Source organism: Oncorhynchus masou, chromosome 1, assembly GCF_036934945.1.
Source record: "Oncorhynchus masou masou isolate Uvic2021 chromosome 1, UVic_Omas_1.1, whole genome shotgun sequence".
Taxonomy (NCBI): Eukaryota; Metazoa; Chordata; class Actinopteri; order Salmoniformes; family Salmonidae; genus Oncorhynchus; species Oncorhynchus masou.
The window spans coordinates 74,513,424-74,519,951 of NC_088212.1; positions in this window are offsets into that span (position 1 = coordinate 74,513,424).

Here is a 6,528-nt window from a genome sequence, read left to right on the forward strand (position 1 = left end):
CCTTTCTATGGCCAGGGCGTGACAGTCATTCCAAAAAGTGATTCAATTCAACATCTACTCAGACTATTCCTCTGCCTCAGAGACACGGCTCCATAAAACCTCTCCATATGCTGCTTTGATTGTGCCTGGCTACAATGTTTTCAGAAGAGACAGGATTGAAGGAAGAGGAGGGGGTCTGATGATTTACATTAAAGAACATATCCGATGTAAACAAATTGAGTGGTCATGTGATAATGAACTAGAATGTGTTGGCCTGAAATGTCTCTTACCCTTATTGGAATGTATAGGCCACCTTCCACCAAAAGTGTGTTTTTTGATCAGTTTAATAACATGCTTAGGGAATGTGATTTTGGGAAAGAGGTCATCTTAATGGGAGATTTTAATATTAATTATGAAGACAAACAAACAAACAAATTATGAAGACAAATTATGAAGACAGGAAAACCCTCAAACTAATACCTTTGACCTTACACAGCTAGTTAAAGGGCCAACCAGGGTGACTTGTTGCTCTAAAACACAGATTGATTTGGTGTTCAGTAATAAACCAGAGAGCGTGACTAAATCATTCAATATGGTTACTGGGCTATCTGATCATAATCTGACATTTATAGCCAGAAAGCTGTCCAAGAGCAGGTTTAACCTCTCTTGGAAAGCCAGATCAACTAAGAACACCTAAGTGAATTAAACTCGTTTTGAAAACTCAATTAAGGGAATTAACTGGAATGATCTCTTGTCCTCTACATACGTGGAAGCTGATAGTCAGGTTTTTCTATCCACAATCCAGACTACGATAAATTGTTTCCTATAGAGAATCAAATCCAAACCTGGGCAAAAGAGCACTCTTCCTTGGCTAAATGGAGAAATCTGGAAATTGATGAAAGAACGAGATTATGCTCTAAAAATAGCCCTAAGATTCAAATTAGAGCATGACAGACGTAGGTTTACCATGTTGAGAAATAAGGTGAAGGAAATCAGACAGGCCAAAGCAAACTTTTTTTATTCACATAATTGGTGAAGCAAAGGGAAATTCTAAACTGATCTGGGAGAATCTGAAAAAGTTAACAGGGAAAGACCATAGTAACACTGCAAAAAGACTAGAAATCATGGTGAATAACAATCTAACACAGGATGCAGTCAAAATAACAATAGCCTTCAATTTCTACTTTATTGACTCTGTCAGGGTACTGACACAGAACTCCTCCACTGGTTTCTTGGGCTCAGTGCTAGTAAATGACACTCAACTTGTATTCATCATAAGGGAGGTTTCTGAGTTAAAGGTGAACAAGGTGATTAGCTCACTAAAGAACTCTGAAGCCAAAGTTATGTTTGGGCTGGACTCTACCTTTCTTAAAAACTACAAAGAGTCACTCATTGGCCCCATTACCAAGGTCACCAACACATCTATTGGTCTCGGGGTGTTTCCAAGGGTATGGAAGTCGGCCATCTTTAAATTGGGCGACCCTGCTGACGTGAGTAACTACAGGCCCATTAGTATACTACCTGTGGTGTCTAAGGTTGTTGAAAAGTGTGTATTAGAACAACTGATTGCACACCTCAACAACCGCCCCTTCACATTACACTCCATGCAGTTTGGCTTCAGAGCGAAACACTCCACAGAAACGGCCAACTGCTTTCTTCTGGAAAATGTGAAGTCCAAGATGGACAAAGGGGGCGTTGTTGGGCTGTGTTTCTGAACCTAAGGAAGGCTTTTGATACTGTTAACCATGAGATTCTCATCACACAATTGGCCAAGTTCAACTTTTCCCACGATGCCTTGAGATGGATGAAATCATACCTTGAAGGCAGAACTCAGTGTGTCAGAGTGAGCAATGGGCTGTCACCCACTCTTAGCTATGATGTGGGCGTGCCCCAAGGGTCAATACCGGAGCCCCTCCTGTTCAGCCTGTACATTAATGATCTGCCTTCTGTCTGTACTGGGTCTGAAGTTCAAATGTATGCAGATGATACAGTGATATATGTGCATGCAAAGAGAACAACAAGCTGCACAAGAACTCACTATTGTAATGGCCCAGGTTACAAAGTGGCTCAGTGACTCGTGTTTGCATCTCAATGTGAAAAAAACAGTTTGCATGTTCTTCACAAATAGGGCAACAGATGCTACTGAGCCAGATGTCTGTGTGTCAGGGAAGAAGCTCCAGGTGGTATCTGATGCTACTGAGCCAGATGTCTGTGTGTCAGGGAAGAAGCTCCAGGTGGTATCTGATGCTACTGAGCCAGATGTCTATGTGTCAGGGGAGAAGCTCCAGGTGGTATCTGATTTTAAGTACCGTGGCATCATACTTGATTCCAACCTCTCTTTTAAAAAGCATGTGAAAAAGGTAATTCAGATTCAACCAAATTCAACCTAGCTAATTTCCGATTTATACGAAATTGTTTGACTACAGAGGTAGCAAAACTACTTAAAATCTATGATACTCCCCCACTTAACATACTGCTTGACTAGTTGGGCCCATCCTTGCTGTACAACATTAAAACCTATTCAGTCTGTCTACAAACAGGCTCTCAAAGTTGATAGGAATTGCCATCATCACTGTTACAAACAGGCTCTCAAAGTGCTTGATAGGAAGCCCAATTGCCATCATCACTGTTACATCCTCAGAAAGCATGAGTTGGGAAAATCTTGTACAATACACTGACGCATGTCTTGAAGATCCGAAATGGCCTGGCTCCCACTCCACCCAGTATTTTATTTTTTGTATTTCTCCCCCTTTTTCTCCCCGATTTTCATGGTATCCAATTGTTAGTAGTTACTTGTAGTTATCGTCTCATCGCTACAACTCCCGTACGGGCTCGGTGGAGACTAAGGTCGAAAGCCATGCTTCCTCCGAAACACAACCCAACCAAGCCGCACTGCTTCTTAACACTGCACGCATCCAACTCGGAAGCCAGCCACACCAATGTGTCGGGGGAAATACCGTGCACCTGGCAACCTGTTCAGGGTGCACTGTGCCCGGCCCACCACAGGAGTCGCTAGTGCGCGATGAGACAAGGATATCCCTACCGGCCAAACCATCCCTAACCCGGATGACACTAGGCCAATTGTGCATCGCCCCATTCATTCGGGCTACAGCAACCTGGCGGCTCCCCTCTCTACACTCACCTCTCCCAAGGTACCGTTCACATGGTCCCCAATAGCAAACAAGGCTTTTGTGGATTTGAAGCAACGACTCACCACTGCCCCCATCCTCATCCATCTGGATCCGACCCGTCAGTTTGTGGTGGAGGTTGTCGCTTCCGAAGTGGGAGTAGGGGCCGTTCTTTCCCAGCGATCCGTCCAGGACCAAAAACTTCATCCCTGTGCCTTCATGTCCCATCATCTCAACTCGGCGGAGAGGAACTATGACATTGGCAACCAGGAACTTCTAGCAGTAAAGATGGCCCTGGAGGAGTGGAGGCATTGGTTGCAAGGGGCGGAACATCCCATTTTGGTTTGGACTGACCACAAGAATTTGGAATATCTTCGCACAGCCAAGCGCCTTAACTCAAGGCTGGCCCGGTGGGCTCTGTTATTCACTAGGTTTAATTTCACCATTTCCTACCGCTTAGGGTCCAAAAATGTGAAGTAGGATGCCTTTTCCCGCCTGTACAGTTCTGCTGCCACACCCTCGGAATCAGAGACCATTCTCCCTGCCTCATGTTTGGCGGCTGCGGTTGTCTGGGGTATTGAGGCTCTGGTTTCGCAAAGCACAACGTTCCCGGATGTTTGTTCCTGATCCGGTCCCAAGTTCTGGAATGGGCTCACTCCTCCAGGCTTACCTGTAAATCCTGATGCTCATCGTACCCTGGCTTTCCTCCGACAGCGCTTCTGGTGGCCCACCATGGCTCCTGATGTCTCGGCCTTCGTAGCCTCATGCATGGTGTGTGCCCAAAGCAAGACTCTGCGGCAATCTCTGTCTGTTCTCCTTCAGCCACTTCCTGTTCCTCATCGCCCCTGTTCTCATATTTCCCTGGATTTTGTCACCGGGCTTCCTCCATCAGATGCCAACACCACCATCCTGATGGTGGTTGACAGGTTCTCCAAGGCCGTCCATTTCATCCCTCTTCCTAAATTACCTTCCGCCAAGGAGACAGCCCAGCTCATGGTACAGCACGTCTTCCGAATCCATGGACTCCCGGTTGACATTGTCTCGGATCGGTGTCCCAAGTATTCGTCCTGATTCTGCAAGCCATTCTGCACCCTTTATCGGGTCTTCGAACCAGCCTGTCCTCCGGGTTTCATCCCCAGTCCAACGGCCAGTCGGAGCGAGCTAATCAAGATATGGAGACGGTACTCCGGTGACTTGTTGCCAGTAACCCCACCACCTGGAGTCAGCAACTGGTCTGAATGGAATATGCCAGGAACACTCCCCTGCTCGGCTACTGGACTATCCCCCTTCGAATGCTCCATGGGATATCAGCCCCCGCTCTTCCCTGCGCAAGATGTTCGTCCATCGCTGTCGGCGTACCTGGAATATACCTCGGGCGGCTCTTCTCAAGACAACCTCCTGGTATCATCGACAAGCAGACCGCCACCGGACTCTGGCTCCTCGCTGTCGGACCTACCCCTCTGGATAGAATCCCATAAACTTTCCCCGTGTTTCATTAGTCCTTTCCCCATTTCTAGAGTAATTTGTCCGTATGCTGTTGCCCTGTACCCTCCATGTTCACCCTAGTTTTCATATGTCCAGGATTAAGCCCTTGTCTCACAGTCCTCTGTCTTCTGTTTCTAGGCCCATCCCTCCCTCTGGGTCATCGATGGCCAGCCGGCGTATACGGTGAGACGCTTCCCGAGGGTTCAACCATGGGGCAGGGGTTTCCAGTACCTGGTTGACTGGGAGGGTTATGGTCCGGCAGAGAGGTGCTGGGTTCCTGCTAAAGACATCCTGGACCGGTCCCTCATCGCTGATTTTTCACCGCTGGCACCCCGGTCAGCCAGGTATGCACCCAGGTAGGACGCCTGGTGGCATCCCTAGGGGGGGTACTGTCACGCCCTGATCTGTTTCACCTGTTCTTGTGATTGTCTCCACCTCCTCCAGGTGTCGCTTATTTTCCTGGTGTATTTATCCCAGTGTTTCTTGTCTCTCTGTGCCAGTTCGTCTTGTATGTTTTCATGTCAAACAGCGTGTTTTCCCGTGCTCCTGTTTTCTATTCTCTTTTTCTAGTCTTCACAGTTTTAACCCTGGCCTGTTTTTATCTGGACTCCGTACCTGCCTGCCTGCCCCTTCTGTCTGCCCTGACATCAAGCCTGTCTGCCACTCTTTACCTCTTGGACTCAGAATCTGGTTTTGACCTTTTGCCTTCACCTTTTGGATTATAAATAAACTACAAAGACTCTAACCATCTGCATCCTTTGTCTGCATCTGGGTCTCGCCTTTTTCCCTTATAGACAGACATTCTACACATTTGCTTGCAAGTTGTTTGCATTAATGATTGACACTAAAGTGGGACACTTGGGTAAAGATACTCATCTTTATATTGTAATACCGTTAATGTACAACCCAGACTGCATGTTGGTGCTGGTGTAGCCTACCAAAAAGAACACAGCCCAGACAGAATGGCACAATTGTGAAGAAAGTGATTGATCTATTCTTGTATCCTACTGATTGTAGGGTGTTCCAACAACACAGTATAGGGCGAAGTTTACATCCTAATGCAACAACACAGTATAGGGCGACGTTTATATCCTAATGCAGACAAGGACATGTTTTACCCCATGACCTAGGTATTTTAAAATTGTGTTATAGGTTAGGCCTATGTGTTATATCACATGAAGTTGAAATAAATATTGTATTTTATTATACAGCATTAGGCTATGAGTTATAGAAATAGCTCTCTTGAATCAAACATGAACCTTACTTTTGCGGCATAATGCCAATTTGTCTAGATATAAGACAGTCTAAACAACACTCACATAGAAAGTATGCTATGACAATGGGATCAGCCAATTTGGACTCAGGGGTAGACGTAACACAGAAAAAAATCTATATTCCAAGACACTCAAATTAGTATATGTTAGGTTTGGTATGGTATCTATTAATTTGTGACAATATGTTACGAATTTAATACATATGATATGCTATGAATTTCAATTTGTTGTGGCCAACTTTATCTAGGTGGCTAATGCCAACGTTAGAAGTTGGGGTTAGGAGTTAGATTAAAGGGTTATTGGGTTTAGGGTTAATGGGAAGGGTTAGCTAACATGCTAGTTGCAAAGTAGCTAAAAAAATTAGTTGCAAAGTTACTAATTATCCACCAGCCTTTTGTTTTTGCCTTTAGTAACATTCTGTCTTATGTAACCATAACAAATGTAATATATCATGCTAAATTGAGTGTCCCGAAGGTTCGTTTACTATGTTATGTCTAGTCTGAGTACAGGCTGAATCAGCGGTGAAAAAATATAGCTTTTTTAACCAACTTGATCTGTGTGGTGCCAGCTGGCCGGCAAGTTATGCTGCATGCCAACAAATGGCCAGGAATCATCATTGGGAAATCAAATCCTCAGAAATAGCAGAATCACGATTTGTTGAT